This window comes from Numida meleagris, chromosome 3, assembly GCF_002078875.1.
Source record: "Numida meleagris isolate 19003 breed g44 Domestic line chromosome 3, NumMel1.0, whole genome shotgun sequence".
Lineage (NCBI taxonomy): Eukaryota > Metazoa > Chordata > Aves > Galliformes > Numididae > Numida > Numida meleagris.
The window spans coordinates 51119898-51136894 of NC_034411.1; the positions used below are offsets into that span (position 1 = coordinate 51119898).

At 37.4% G+C, this 16997-nt stretch overlaps 1 protein-coding gene across 5 annotated transcripts in view; it reads left to right on the forward strand.

The window, feature by feature from the left end:
* Window positions 1-16997, forward strand: part of ZDHHC14 (zinc finger DHHC-type containing 14) — a 109449-nt gene that overhangs the window by 34156 nt on the left and 58296 nt on the right. The window lies entirely within an intron of this gene.

Here is a 16997-nt window from a genome sequence, read left to right on the forward strand (position 1 = left end):
GCAAATTTCAGTGACTTTTGTTTTTTACTGTAGTGGGACCTGGCTTCCTATCCTTCATATTTTGCATAATACCCTATCAGTGTGCTTATTGCAATTTCTGAATCTCTTGAATGGGTTTGTAACAAACTGCAGGAATCCTTTCCCAAGAAGCTTTCCATTTAAAACGTTCACATAATTTTCTGTCAGAGCTTCTGGTTGATCTTTTTTTCTTTTAAGTCATGTCCTTCTGTTAGTCTAGGTACTAGTGTTGGTTTTCTATAAATTAAACAACTTAAATGAGAATATTTCTTTTGGTTAAGCTAAAGGTATATAAATGTAGAGTTTTTAACATTATCTTTGCATGTTTCTTAGAGGCAACATTTTACTCTCTTTAAACAACTTAATCATTATTAAGATTGCTATTTAACATCAGGGTTTTTTTCAGTTCATCAATGTACTTTTATTATCACAAAATGTAATTCTTATCAACTGTAATCAAGTTGAACGTCTTCCTAACTCCTTGCTTTGCATACTGTATGTCAGAAATGCTGACATTTTTGATTGTCAGCTTTGGGGTACTTTACAAGATGCATTGTTTTTCATAGTCTGTGGCCTGGTTTACATTATGTATACATCTTTCTTGCACATTGTTGTCTGTAATTGCTTAGTAATGAGAAAATATTATTCTTTATATTTTTTCTTCTGCATTAAACTGGATTTAAACAGGTGTTTCTAGTGATGTTCACTTCTGTCCGTTTAAATCAACTTTATCTTACAACAGACATTCTAACATATTAGGATTCTTTAGCGTAGCAGTAATCTAGGATCAGTAATCTGCTGTAAAAAAAAAAAAAGTGTAATTTGAGACAAGATCATTGAAGCAGACTGTCAAATATATGGTCAGTACTTTTACGTTGACTTTTTCATGACTTATGTGTGGAAAATAGAAATTGCAAAAGTAACTGTAGTTAAAATGTGATTGTGTAAGCAAAAATAATAGATTATGTTCTTTGGAAACTTCTCTTTCCTGCTAGTCTCCTTTAATTGGTAAGCTCATGACAGTGTCTTTTAATTTTAGTGGGTCATTCTTCTGATGTGAGCTTCTATTATGATTTAGGTGAGGAACAGATTTCTGACAAGATTGAGCAACATAAATTTTTGGGATAGTGTGTAGGTCTTTGAAAGGAGGTGTGATTTTGAACTACGCAACGGGAGTGGTGAGTCTGGATAGGAAAAAGAGAAGGAATTTCTTTATTAGTTTTAATGGTGAAAAATCTGCATTAATGGGCATCAGTGTATATGTTGACTTAACTGTCATTACTTCTTCAGCTCAGCTGAGTAGTAAATGTGGGAATAGCAATGGTGGGAGATAGGATTCTCACTGTCCCATTTCTATTTTGGGTGCATTACACTGTGGTCAGTGCCATTTTGAATATTTGTCTTTTTTTCAGCTCTTTAAATCCTTGTTCTGTACCCACCAGTGAGCATCTGAATACTTAGTCTTGTGGATAGAAAGAAAACAAGAGCTGCTTGGTTTGTAGCCTTGTATTTTTGATTTCTCCAATTTATCTTTTGTAGGCCTGTCTTTGTATCCTGTGTAGGAATACTAAAACCAGCAGTTACTTCAGTGGTTTGGTTGATGTCTGTTCATCTGAAATGCTTGTGAAGTTTTTTTTTACTGAAAGGTTCTCTCAGAGATGAGTGGTTTGCTGTTTGTTAGGCGTCAACTGAATGGTCTGACTGTATCACAGCAAAAACGGAAGGAAAACATCATTTTTGCTGTTTGGATTACTTGAAATAAGAGTGATGTATTCCTTCCTATTTCCTCAAATACACCATCTGCAGTTTCACATCTCTCTATTAGTAGTTGCACTTCATGAACTCAACAATTTAAAATATGTAAATAGCAAATCTCTCTTCTTTCAAGTAGTGAACAACAGTAAGTGTTCTTTCCAGGGTAGCATATGACCATGGTGTTATGCTAGCCTGATGCTAGCTCAGCAGTGTGGGCGAACACAGACACCTGTGAATGCAGATGGGGCACACTGAAAGTAACTGTAGCAGATGTATTTGTAAGTTGTTAATCTATTTTTTTAGTGCTATTTTTTAGTTTAGTCCCAGTGTGTGCTTTTTATAACCTGTGCTAGAGCTTTAGCGTAGTCTTTCTCAGGCTTTTGTGAAATGGGCTGTATTTCTGAAAACATTTTTGATGTCTGCTGAAGCGAGAGATTCACTTCTTAGAAGCTACAAATTAGAGGTAGTATGCATTAAAAGTTGGTAAGCCCATGATGGAAAAACAATCTGATCTGATTGTCGGATCTGATATGTAAAACTATAAAGTTAGATTTCTTCTTCTGGCTTCAGAGTCATACAAATACCATTCTAAGGTTTAGTTAAAACTCAGTGTAGTGCAGCCTCCTTCCAACTATGTGAAATTGTGAGTACAAAATTGTGTTAAAAGAAACACTGAATATAAAGAGGAAGGTCCTGCTTTCAGAATGACAGAGATGGGCATATTTTAGGGGATCATTAAAACTCAGGTGAAATTGGATTCTAAAGTGCAAGAAGTAACTTTTGCAGAATTACATATTGCCAGTTAAGTCTTCATTCTTAAATGAGGCATACAGGACTTCTGCTTCGTTGTAATTGCCCCGCTTACCTCCTGTATGGCTCTTATTATGCCACTTGAAAGCTGCAGTTACTTCTACCTGTTGGTGGATTTGAGAGTTCAGAGTGGAAAAGGCTAATTAGAGAAGAGATACTTAACTAGTGATCTCTGTCTGTCAAAGCATTTAACAGCAGTTGCATCACAACCCATCCTGTGAGCTCTAAGAGAGGAAATGTCTGTTCATTGTCCTTTTTCCCTGACCATCCCAAGGGACTTTCTGATGGTATGAATTCTTCATAAATGTAGATGCCCAAATTCACTGCAGTATTCCAGTAACACCAGTGCCATGTGTAGGTCTTCATGTCATTTCCCTGCTTGTCTGTCATCACATTTGCTGCCTTCATGGCCACATTGTCATTGATGGCCCAGAGGCACCCTGTACTCTCAATCACTGTCATTTCTAGTACATGAGTCACTACAGTGTGGAAGAATTTTTTTTATTGCTCTGTGTGAATTACCCCAGTCTTTGTGCTGAAATAATTAATTACCCTGTGCTTAATATCCAGTCCTCTGGAGCGTACTGTGCACTGGAAACCCTTGGCTTACATGCTCTGATTTTATTAGATCAATGAAACTGCTCCTGAGCTCTACAAGGATCCTTGCTCAGACCTAATAATTTCCCTTATGGTGTCATCATTATCCCTCCCCATAGCAAGTTTCTTTTACCTTCCACCCCTCCCCTACTGTTGTACTTTTCTTTCAAGTGATGTTATATCATACTCTTTTTTTTAACTGAAGTCCAGAAAGAATAAATGGGACTGCATTTCCTTCATCTAGATATTTTTTTTCCCTCATCAGAGGTAAATATTGGTACAATATTGTAGCCTATCATCATTTACTTTCTATTTTTTGCAGTTATTTTTTAAAAATGCATCTTAAAGCTTTTTAATAGAATTTAGAGCAAATTTAGAGCTTTATGTTTGTCTGAATGACTTTCATAAATCCAATTATTTGCTACTTCTAGTCATATGGTAGTATGCAGCTAATATCATAGTTTTGTTATGAAATCTTCCTATGCTATTTCTGCTTTAATATGTTGTTTTTTCAGCCTTTGCCTTTATTTTGTTACCTTCTTCCTACTGTCTAAAATGAGATTTCAATTAACATTGCTTCTTTGCTAGGGCAGTGCTTTTTCACAAGTCTTTGTCAGAAGTGCTGCTGTTGATACGAGTCTTTGTTTTAGTCTATTTGCAGAAAAGGTCTTTCCTAGATGACATTTTAGTTCTGTTAATCTCTTATCCCAGTTCTTGGGAGCCCTTAGGAGTACTCCATATGCAACATCTTAAACTATCGTTTCACTGAATGACTCTGAGCAAAACTAGTTCTGCTTTATCCAAGGATTCCTTATTTCTAGTTAATAGCATATTAGTAACCATTTCAGTGTCTGACTTTGCTTTCTTTTTCCCCGCTTTCCTGAATATCATATACACTTCAGCTTTGACATTGATATTCTAGTATCTCTTTATTGTTGTGACATTAATGTCCTGAACCAATATTTCTAATTTTTCACACTGCATCTTTTTGAGTTTGTGTATTCAAGTCATTCAGTCTGTCTCCTGAATGAGCCGGTTCAGGTTTAGCTTCTTCATGAACCGCTGCTGTGACTACAGCTGCCATCAGCATTAGGACTACTTGTGCTCTCCTTGTAGCTGGAGAATTCTTCAGCCCTCTATTGCATTCCTGATTTGCCTTGGGTGTGGAAACCAAAAACCCTCTGGGACTCTTAGAATCTAAGATTCCAAAAATTTTCCAAGCTACTGACTTCATGTGAAAACAGATTTCTGTTTCAACTTGTATACATAGGGTGTTTCCATACTTAATACCTAATTGCTGTCTGAGACATTTTTTCTTTGGTCTACCAAATTATACAAATTAGCATCTGCTGAAAAAGGACTACAACTTATTTGAAAGAAATTCTGAGTGGATTGTTGATTTACCTATGGGGTATAAAGCTGCTTCAACTTGCTTAAAATCCTGCATTTAATTAAGATGATGCAACTCTAAGCACATATGAGACCTCATTAAAATCCGTAGTGCAGTTGACAGTGTGTTTCCATTCTCCATTGTGAGACCAAGGAAAAAAAAAGTGCCACAAAAATTGTTACTGAAGTTGAAATAACTCACAAAGCTTGCCTGAGCATCACCTGTATAGCATACAAAATTCATAATCTGAAGTCTTATTTTCTAATTATGAAGCATAGTTCTGTACACTTGATCAACAGGACAGTACTTGCTGATCATATTCATTGTGCTGACCCAATCCAGTTAATATCATGTCACTTAATAAAACAGTAGTGGTGGTATGCAGATAGCTGCCAGGGAATCTTGATAGCAAAGGATTGTCTCTCTGGAATGCCTGCATTTGTTCAGGGATCTTACTTTCCTGGTTTTGAGGCTTGAGGCTATACAAGGACATACATTTTTGTATGGAATTCATCATTCACTGAATGTCATTTTTTTCTCTTTTTCTTTTCCATTTAAGACTTTGTCATTGATTGCCCAGTCACAGAGTGAGCTTCAGGGCAGAGAGTGAAATGTACTTTTCTGTCGCTCAGAATTTGCTTTTGTTGGAGAAAGAAGTGGTGCTGAAAGGAACAAAAATGAAGCATTCAGGGCTGCATTGAAAATGCCTTCAAAAAAAAAAAAAACTGATTTTTTTCTCTCTTCATTATAGGCCTATAACACTGGGGCATAGTTATTCTCTGCCAGATTGGGATCATTAAAACTGTAGAATTATGACATCTTCATGTATAAAGAGCCTCTAAAGTGTAGTCATCTCTTTAGCTGTTTCTCTGCTGAGCAGAAAGAATGGCCCCCTGGTTGGAGACTGCACTGTTGGAGCACAGAAGTATTTGTCAGGTGCTGAGGTAGGCTTGCCGGCTAACTAGGAAGGAAAAAAAAAGTCAGAATTTTTCTTTGTAAAAATTGATTTTCAGGATGCTTCCCTAGACAACTGTATTGTAATCTCCTGACAACTTTGTTTCACCATGAACAAGGCAGTTTTTAAAGGCTATCCATGTGCTGTAGCTGATGTGCACAGGGGATAGAAGGGCATCACTTGGGACTCTTGAATGCTAGTGGGGGATTGATCTCTTCACAGACAGTGGAGTCCAGTTTGTGCAGCAGGCTGTGAAGTAAGGTTTGGATCATTTCCTTAGTCACTCAAATCTTATGTGCAGCAAGTATGACTTTATAAATAATTTTAATAGGCTTTAATAATACCCGCATTTTTCCTTCAGACATTTTGGCTAGATTGTTTGATTCTTCCAGGTACAGTGTTTATGTAAAATGCTTCAGGGATTGTAGCTGTACCTTATAATGTTGCTGTGCAATAGTTAATGCATTGTAGTAACGCTGTAGTCAGTCCTGTAGTGTGTCTCAAATTGGAGTTGCCTCAGCATTTCAATGTTTTTCTTTGTTATAGGTATGTTTACAGTTCACATGAAAATAAATTCAGATCTTTTGAAGGGTGGTGATCAAATACTTATTAATGTTCTAAAATAAGAAACAGACAAAACTAAAAGAACAAAACCCAAAATTTTTAGAAAAGCCATGTAATTTCTTGCTCCAGCGCATTTTCTGCTCTTCATTTTTGCCTTGGGAGGGTATCAGTCGGGACTGTTTCCTAGTTCACTGAGTAGCTACAAAAACATACGTGTCAGCACAAGGGAGGGGTGGAAATGACTGGGCTGGATGAGAGGAAAAGGAGCTTAAGCTGGCACTGTCAACAGAATTCCTCACTGTCAGTGTGCGGGTGGAGGAAATTGCTTTGGTCTGTAGGGGCTACTTTTGCTCTTCATGGCGGTAAGCAGTTAATACTTGATTGCTTCAAGGCTCAGATATTGTAATTCAGGAATTTCTGGGTGCTTTTAATGAAGATAATTTCTTGGAATATGGATGTTTCTCAAGATCATTCATTTCACATGAAAATAAAATAATTATAGTATCTCAAGAAACATTTCTCCCCACTCCCCCCTTCCCTCCCCCGAACTTATGTGATTTCTGTAGAACTTGTCTAAAATGTTTGACAGACATGTCCTGACTATATTTGGAAAGAAACTATTGCTAACATGTCTGTCAACATCAGATTTCTATTTAATATATTTGCAAACCATTTGAGTTTTTGTCTAAGCCGGATTCAGTTTCTGTTCAGAAGACACAAATTTATAAAGGACAAACAACCTGCCTCTTTAGGGAGGGGCTGAAACACTTCTAGTTCTGTGTATTCTTTTCTTTTTTTGTAACCACGGTATTTTTTTTCTGATGCAACTAATAATCAGCATAGTAACATATGGAATTACTATTTTAAGTTCTCCTTTTTTGTTCCTATTGTACTGTGTAAGCCAAGATGCATATCCTGCAAGCAATTATTTGTATTTCAGTATTGCCTGGAGATTCTATCTGATCTGCATGTTGCTCGGACAGTGTTTTTGTAAAACTCATTCCAAAACAGTGATCAGGATTCATTGGCTGCAAAAGCAAAACAACAAAACATAGTTATATGGAGTTTGGCACATAATTATCCTGTCTCACTTGTGTCCTGGATAGGTATACACTCTATAAAAAGTGAAGTGAAAATATCTGGATTGACTTTGCTCAAGGTCACGCGACAGCTTCCTGGCTGATCCAAGAAGAGAACATAGATTCCTGGTCCTTTTCTATCCTCTGAACTGCTTCTGACCTTTCTTGTAATGGGCTTCTCTTAAGTTAATCCATCTCCCTTTTGAGAGAAAATAAATATTACTTCATCAACCAAATTGAAGTCCAAAGCCTACATTCTCCACCCTTCAAGAGAGACAAAAGAAGCAAAAATGGATATTGTATTTAGCAACAGTTAGAGGACACAGTATTGTTTGTGCAATATTCTTGGGGTCTCCAGAGATTCTTTTCTAAGAACAGAAAAGCTGAGGAAGTGGACTTGCTGGCATGATGTTGAAGCAGCTGTAGGGGACTGGCTGAACTACAAGCAGCTGAGTACAGAGTAGGTCAAAAAATAAGGAATGCTTCTTTGTTGTTTTGAAATATATAGCTTTAGCTATTTTTAGCATGAGTGGTATAATATGATACACAAAACAGAGATGATCGCAATGTAGGATGCGCACAGGAAGCACGCAAACAACTGGTGTTTAAGCCATATATTTGCAATACTTTTTAAAACTTGTTTCTGTAATCTAGGCAGTTTCTTGTACCACTTTGACTGCAACAGAACACCTCTGGCCAGCCATGCTTCCAAGGCCTCGGTCTACACTTTGCTTACTCTTGTTGACTTTCCTTAGCGTGAAGAATTTTCTTTTACTTAGTCTTAAGAGTGTGTCCACAATTTGATGTTTCACTTATAGGTATTCCAGTTATCATGGTTTTGTGTGTATGCATGTTTCCAGAAAATGGAGAGAAGGGAATTAGTAAAGGATGAATTAATAAATCTCTCTCAAAGCTTAGACTTAAATTGGCATCTAGGTCCCACTGCAATCAGTAGTAATTATGTGCCTAGACTCTGTTTTTCTGAAACTGGGACCTTATTCCAGTTTAGGGCAGGCCTGGAGAACAAACGATTACACTTCTTAGATTACTAATCCAAATGCAGCTGAAGATGCTGTGAATAATTATTACTGCTATGGAGAAGCAACACAGTGTGTTGACTGCAAAGAGTGAGATTTGTGCTGTCCTGAAGATGTTCACAGAGAGTTGTTCGTACCCTTCTGTGCAGTCATGAGCCTGAAACACAGGCCTGGAACTTATGGTTAGCAGATGTGGACAAATTATTTCATGTTAATGGCTGTTAATTGCCGTTACAACAGATTTGAAAAATTGCAGAGAGCTTGTCTCTTGGTATTTCTCAGTACAGGTAAGGATTTGGAAACCGATAACAGGCCTCATATGCATTAATGACTATGAATTTTAGTTCCAAGATAGTTGTATTGGAATTCTTGTTGGGAACACGATGAGTTATACCAATAGCCTGGCCTTTGCCGCGCTGCTTGCAACTCTGAGACTTGTAGCTTTTCTGAACAGAAAACTGCACTCTGTGCTCTTACATATTTACTTCAATCCCCCCTCCATCCCCAATATTTTCTGCATATTTTAAGCTATTTAATAGATGTGTGTATTTTGGACGTAGATAGCATCCTTGCTGTTTTGCAATCCAGGACAAAATGCAATGTTTAGAGTTGTGATTAGCATACATTTGAAATACTAATTTATCTGCAGCATGTGGTTTAGGATCATGTCTGCTATTTTTTAAGCCATGTAATCTTTAGTCCTTTTTTCATTCTTTCAACAAAATCTTATTAGAATCTTTTGTCAGCTAGTAAGGAGCTTTGACTCTGTAGACAGAATGGAAATGTATCTGATACAGTGTCAAACAGGAGAAAAGCATGGAAGTGGTCCAGGACTGAGAATAATTTGGTTTATTACTTTAAGAAAGATCTGAAATTAAAAACAAAACAAAAAAACAGGAAGGTACTCAAGTTCATGAAATAAGAAGCTCACCTGTCTGGCATTGCCTCAGGATTTTGATTTGTGAGTGTATTGATGGTAATAAGATTAATTTTTCAGTGTGTTCTTCATACCAGTGAACCTTTTGAGTGTTTGATACTCTTTAGGGTAATGACACTAGGTAACATGGTACTATTTAATCAATATGAAAAAAGAAGTTGTTTTCAAGTGTAAGAGGGTGGAATAATTGCTCTTAGAGGTATAAGTGCACATAATATTATTTAAACTTGTAATGTGAAGTTCAGTGGACCTGAAATTAGATTTCCAGCTGTGTTTTGATTTAAGATCGCTTGCGTGACACACTGTTCTTCCTCACTCTTCTTTCCTTTTGGTTCAGTTTTTTTCCTCTCCAGACAAAGCAGAGCGTTGGAATAAAGAATATAGTACTTCAGTTACAAAGCAGAATACTTACCTATGCTTTGAGAGGAAAAGGATTTTTTTAATACTTGTGGAAAAAATAGAATTTTGTGCTCCTGGTCAATCTTTTAATTGTAAATAGAAAATACTTTTGCTGCTGCCCTGTCGTATGCACCTTCTGTACACTTTCCTTAATCACAAACTTGTTGTGAGAATTTGCTTAATGTGTATATACGCTAAAAATTATATATACTGTCACTTTTGACATATGACATAAACTGTGTTTTACAAAACTTTTATTTATGCATTGGTGGCCTCAAGATTTTTCATGCGGGTTTTTCTTTCAAATGACAGCCTTTAGTAACTACTACATAGATCTTTTTTAAAAATGAAATTGATTAAAAATTTGTATTACTTAAAAATAAGTTTTGGTGGGCACTATTTGGAAGGCATGTAGTAAATATGAGGTTATCCTTACATTTTTTTGAGTTCCAAGTGTTTCTTTAAAAAAAAAACAACAACAAAAAGCAAATGACCTTGACTTTCACAGTATTTGACATACAGACTCCAAGTATCTTTTTAGGTGTGAAATCTAATCTATGCGTCTATGTATGTTTGCTACTGACTTTTGTCTGTGTAAAGCTTGCCTTCATATATTGAGACTCCCTGTGACCAGGAGCGTGGTGCACCAAGGCCTCTACTTTCTGACACTGGATAGACAATACTCTATAAATCCCTGTTATATCAATTAACTGTTTTAATTCCTTAATTAATCATTAGTTATTAATGGTTGTTAATAATTAATTTTATTGAATTGCCATCACATTTCTTATGCTTACATGTAAGTCATCTCTTTGTAGTATTTTGTTCTGCAAACTTAGAAAACACGGAGGGTGGACTTAGCACAGACCAGGCTTGAGGAAAACAGTAACAAGTGCGGAAAATTCCTGAACTGTGGCACTGCTGGTTAGGATCACTGTCTGTTGCTATGAGCCTCGGAGAGGCTGGAGAAAAGGTACGGCGCGCCTGGATGAAGGCAAAACACTGGAAAAAGAGAGGGCTTGTAACACCAGTACTCATAAGACTCAGTGTTTTGTCAGACGATCTTTATTTCTGTTTTACTGCATGCTCTGAGGGTTTCTTTATGAATGTGCTGAAGTGGAGCCTGAGAGTTGTAGCTGTGTTTGTGTGGTTGAGGTTGTCCGGGAGAGCTGTTTACACAGTAACAGCATCAAAAACTGGGTGGACAGCAGAGTGTGGGTTGATCAACTGCAAGCCAGAGGGCAACTCTTGTGTTCTCTAGTATATTCTGGAACAGTGGAGCAGCTGAGCTTTGCTGTCTTTCAAGGCTGGCTTTTCTTAGGTGTAGAGATTACATCATATCGATTAGAAAATCATCTACTACGTGTCAGTGGGAATAGTGCCAAAATAAATTGTCTTTTAGTGGGTCTCAGGGTTGTATTGTACAGACAATAACAGGTTATGCAATTAAAATGTTAAAAAGGTTGAAATTTCCAGTTGCAATGGATATGATAATAAAGACCTTCCTCACTTTGCATCACGTTTTTGGCAGTTTGACAAAAGTAAGTGGATGTTAAATTGAAGAAGTAACTTATGCTTTGGAGAAAGGGTAGTAGCTTGTTATTATCCTGTGCTACTTGCTCACTTTACATGAAAATTTGGGTTTTGTAACTACCAAACTGTACTCAGCCCTAGTGAGGCCCCACCTCGAGTACTGTGTCCAGTTTTGGGCCCCTCACTGTAAAAAAGACATTGAGGCCCTGGAGCGTGTTCAGAGGAGGGTGATGAAGTTGGTGAGGGGTCTGGAGCACAGGCCTTATGAGGAGCGGCTGAGGAAGCTGGGATTGTTCAGTCTGGAGAAGAGGAGGCTCAGGGGAGACCTCATCGCTCTCTATAACTACCTGAAGGGAGGTTGTAGTGAGCTGGGGGTCAGCCTCTTCTCTCTTGTAACTAGTGACAGGACGAGGGGGAATGGCTTCAAGTTGTGCCAGGGGAGATTTAGGCTGGACATTAGAAAATACTACTTTTCTGAAAGAGTGGTCAGACGCTGGAACAGGCTGCCCAGGGAGGTGGTTGAGTCGCCGTCCCTGGAGGTGTTCAAGAAACGTTTAGATACAGCGTTGAGAGACCTGGTTTAGTGGGGTTATGTTGGTGGTAGGTGGATGGTTGGACTGGGTGATCTTGTAGGTCTTTTCCAACCTAGCTAATTCTATGATTCTATGATTCTATGAACAGAATTGCAGTAATAACCAGGAAAGTTTTAATGAAATACTAGAAAGTTCCATAGAAAATGATTTAAATACTTAAGTGCATGAGAATTTTGAATGTAATGTTGAGAAACAGTGCAAAAACTGGGCATTTCTTGTTGTTTGTCTTCAGGTCTTGTATACACATCAGCACTCAAAATATTTAGCTTCTGTATGTCACCTACCAGTAAAGTACCTGTGGTTCTGAAGTGACTGGCGTTTTTATGAAGAGTATTATTCTCCTAAAAGTGGAAATTTTTTTGTTGTTGAGCTTTCCACAGAATCTTCTGTGATGTCAGTGATTTTGATTCTGTTTCTAATTTTAAAAGCATTTCTTTTATAACTTATGTGTATTTTTCCATTGTATGTTTTTCTTATTTACTGGGGTTAGGAGAAAATATGCTAGAAAATGTTTCCCATATTTAAACTTCATAACTCTTGATGAATTATACTACTGTCCAGGAAGGGAATATGCAATGAAAGATTGCAGTCAGTGGTCTTTGTCAGGAAGTGTCTGTTCTTCATCTGTTTTTGGAACTATAGAGAAAAGTGTGATGCGATAAAGCCACTGATTTTAAATTTGAATATGGTTATGTAGGTTTTGTAAGTGTATATTTATCATAAGTCTTTACAGAGCATTTCATGTATTTAAACAAACGAAAGCTGAAAAATTCAGATGATAAGTATTTCCATACGCAGTGCAATCTTCTTTTTCTCCACACATTTCTGGAGATAATGAAATGCAATGAGATTGCTAACACTGGAGACTTAGAAGCAATCTTGCAAGGTATGCTACTTCTTAGTTTTAATGCCTGGGCTCACATGACTTACACTCAAATCTCAGTTGTAATTCAAAACAATAAAAGACTGTTATTGCTTTAAATTACATTGCTAACCAAAATAATTGCAGCTTTATGTGTAGGTGAAGCACTGCACGCATTACTACTTCCATAAAAAAAAAGACTTGCCTCAAACTGATTTTGCAACGTATTCATATTTAAACTGACTCATTTTTTTGATATGGAGAGCTGGCACCGCTTTGCCGTAACGTGCCAGTTAGGGGGATTTTTTTCTCTAAATCTGAAGTAGCTTGCAGTATACTAGTGTGTTTGTCCACTGAACACTTAGTCTGCGGTAAGGGAATAGCAAAAAGGATGCCATTTCAGGTAGAACTCAATCCCTGTGGAAACCCGTGTCTCTGAAGTACTGCAGAGCGCAAGCCGGTGGAGTTAGTACAAATTTGCCTCTAAAGACAGTTAGAAGGAATCACTGAGTAATAACTGCTTGACTCTGCTTCTTCTGGGAGAAATTGGGGTTTAAACTCTTTGGATTTGTGCTCCTCCTTGTTCTGTGGTTCCAGTTGCTTTATTTATAACAATGCGTTGAATACTTCTGATACGTAGAGTGTGCAGGATCGTCAGTCCTATTTTTTATTTTTCTTTTGTGAATAAGGGAGCCCCAGGAAGTGCTGTACCTTAGCTCTGTTTTCCAGTGAAGTGCAAAAGCATCTATTTTAGTGTGTTCCACTGAGTAGTTGAAGTTTTAATACTTTTTTCTCTGTATTTTAGACTGTAGTTATTTTTTGTTTTATGCAAAAGACTCACAATATGCAGAACTGTTGGGGGAAAAAAGGCACAGTAAAAAATAAATCCCTGTAGGACACTGGGTCTGATGTTAATAGGCCTTCATGACTTTGTCTGGGATTTCATAATATGGCTGACTCACAAAGTACTTGAATGTATCTGAAAATGGAAGTTCAACTCATCCTGCCTTTCGTGTGTTCCTACCTGCTGACTGGCACTCATTTCATCATGTGGTAATGTTGAAAAATAGCAGGAAATAATATGGTGTTTTGTTTTGTTTTATTTTTTTCCAGGAAAAGGAAGAAGCTGAGAGCAATTCCTTTGTTCAAAATAACCTTTCTTTATCTGTTCAGTCCCCAAAGAAGGGAAGTGATATCAGAGAGTAAGCTACAGGATGGACTGAAAGGTCTGCCCTCCAGCAAGAGTTAGGCTTTATATCTCTGTCTTCTAGACATCACAACTTTTGCCGGGTGAATGCCAAGTACTACTTATTAACAGATCAGTGCCTACTGTACGGTAGCAGCTTGCTTGCAGAAGGTTTCGTTTCCAGAGAATCCAGTGGAAAACCACCTGGAAGCTTGTTTCCCTTTGGGGGCCTGTATTTGTGACACAACACATTTCCCTTTGTTTTGGCCCGGTTTTCATTTCTATTCATAAGTACTTAGGATTAACCAGATGGTTTAATTAAAAAATCACATAACAGGAAATAATAAGAAATAATAAGGAAGTTGATATGGAGCATAACAGGAAAAAGAGTTCTATATGAGCTGTCTGAAACCAATTGTGAGCTTGTGTGTGTAGTAAAATTTGTCAATCAGTACTCTTTTACTATGGAAACTAGACCTTTTGCAGCATGCAAAACCAGAACTAAAGTACAAATGCATTTCTGTCTTTTCTGAGCAAGTCACTCAGTGAGTAGAAATTGCAGTAAACAAAGTCTCTTTTGGCTCTGTGGTTTGAATCCCTACTTTTTCTAAGTTTGTCTTTCCAGGATATTTCATTTGCATTGGCTTTCTGTAAAGAAACTGATCACTTACTGTAATTATTAGTGGTAAGATTGAGGCTCTTGATGTTGCAGTTAGTTAGCTATTTCCCATTTTCTAACTATTTCACTTTGAAATTTCTGTCCAACAGTTGAAGCAATCTCTATTTTAAAAAATTGAGTTTGGTAAAACAAAGAAGCTCCTTCTCTGTATGACGAAGTAAAATGTAATTGCCTTTGCAGGAGCTTCAGTAACCACATCTGTTTTGCAGACAGCCTTTTTTTGTTTTGCATTATGTATTTTATCTATCCCGGCTTTGAAGCTGTACAGTGAATCCTTAGAGGTGATTCATGTAGCAATGAAAACTGGGAGGTCACGCAAGGCTATTACTTTGATTGTTGCATATCTGTTATGACAGACCCATAAGACCTTTACTTGTAAAGGGAGCTTGCATTTTTCTTATGCAATGTTGTAAGCTGCACTGCTTGCTTAGCATCATCTAAGCTCCTCTACTGAAATTCAGCCAGTGTAAGTCTGGTTTAATTGGTAGTGCGCTACAATTAAATGGAGTCAGTGCTGCTTGCAGTTCCAGTGAAGAGTTGGTAGTTTGAGCAAGGGGGAGGGAGAGAGGTCCCTTTCTTTCGGAAATTGCTTATGCTTTGACATCAGTATTAAAGATCAAACTGTCAGGTTTTTACATGAACTTTGAAGACTGACTGTTGAGCTTTTGCTGTTCAGGATAACATTAATATTATTTTTCTCAGTAGATTTGAGAGAACTTCTAAAGTATTTAATTGATAAGGCTTAAGTTCACGCTGTTATGTAATCTGCGTGATTTCATCATATTGTTCTTTAAGTAATAATTTATAGGTGCTTTAGAGGCTGTGTTGCTTACTGTTATGCTGTATGTGTTCCCACTTAAAAATAATTTTAATTAGCATTAAAATTAAGAGGAGTTACCCCCGAGCAATATGATGAATAGAGAAGCTAAAGTATGTTAGTATCTTAATGTGTAGAACAAATAGCAACGCATTCAAGCAAAGTTAAATGCTTCTTGTTTGAAGCCATTCAGTAGATTTATGCATTTATGATTGGGGTAAAATATATTTGGTTTTTACACTTAAGATTTTTTTTTTACTCTCTTCCTAATTCCTTCCTTTCCTGATGTAATTCTATTTGTTTGTTATCTGTTGTATTTTCTGTAGTCTTTACATGTTTGCAGCATTCCAAATGCCAGGAGTGATATTTGTTGTGTATTTTATCAAATAAGTTTTTGAAACTGATTGATCCTTCTGAAATGAAGGAATATATGATAAGTTGACCAGAGAAGCTGTGGAGTCTCCTCCTTGGGGATCTTAAAGTCTCCTGGGCATGGTCCTGGGCAGCATGCTCTGGGTGTCCCTGCTTGGGCAGGGGTTGGGCTGAATGGCCTCCAGCCCCTTCTGACCTCAATCAATCTGTGGTTCTGTGATACTGCAAAATAGTTTAAAACAAAAAGAAGAAGAATGAAATAACATTTTAAGCATATTTCAAATCCTGTTGAATTTAGTCCCTGGCTTCCCTTCATCTTTCAAAAATTCAAATAGGAATTATAAAGGTTGCACAAAAGTATCAGTCAGATGGAGGAAACCAATGCAGAACTTCTTTGGCTAATCTTCTTATGTATTTCATGTAACACTTCAGTATAGATTAGTCTTAGCAATTATATCACATTTTCACGTTTTCTGTGTCCCAAGAGCATGCTTGTGAAGAATTAAGCATAAACTGGTTGATGCACAGCAAGTTGTTTCCCGCTAATGCTTTCTTGTCATGTATTTCTGAAGAGTTTCTTCACCTTAATGTTAAAATAAGGTCCTCTCAAAAAAGGTGGTTGTGATGCTAAAGGTGAAAACATGAGCATCCCAAGAAATACTGACTGAAGACCTCATACCTTCAAACTTTGTGATAAATCTTAGATTTCTATTTTGGAAGAAAATTTTTCTTGTTCTTCCTCACTTCTAGAAATTACAATGCAGAGAGATGCAATAAAATTAACGCTGCTTTAGATGGGGTAGTTCTATGTATTTAATATTTTAAGATAGCTTTGGCATTTTCTGTAGTAAATTATTTTGGCAATCCTCTTATATCTATTTGCATTTGATTTTACTTGCCATCTTGACTGTTAACAACAATGTCTGTTCCAACATGTTTTTTTTCTACAGAAATATGCTGTTCTTCTTGCACGGGTTAAACTAAGAGAGCAGAGAAGAAAGAGAGAGAGGAAAGGAAAGATGGGCTTCTCAACACTTGTTAGCAGCCAGCCTGTTAGCATAAATGCAGCCTTCATAGCATAGGTGTGAAACTTCTTCTGTAATGTCACCCAGCCATCTCATGCTGAGCCTCTCTACAGGTGGATTCTTGGGCTCTATCAGGGCTCTGAGAGCACCAGCAGGCCCTAATGGTCCCGATAAGCCTTACCTTGGGTTTCTCCTCCATCCCCATGGGCTCAAGAGCTCTACTTAAGCTCAGACTGGGGTCCTTAGTCCTGCGGGGTGTTTGTCAGGGAAGTGCTGATCTCCAGCTCAACCACAGTCATGCCTGTACCTGGCCACGAAGCCCCTTGACCTAGACCTCAGCCTACTTCCTGGCCTGATTGCAGCTCTGCTTTATCGCCGTGATCCTGCCT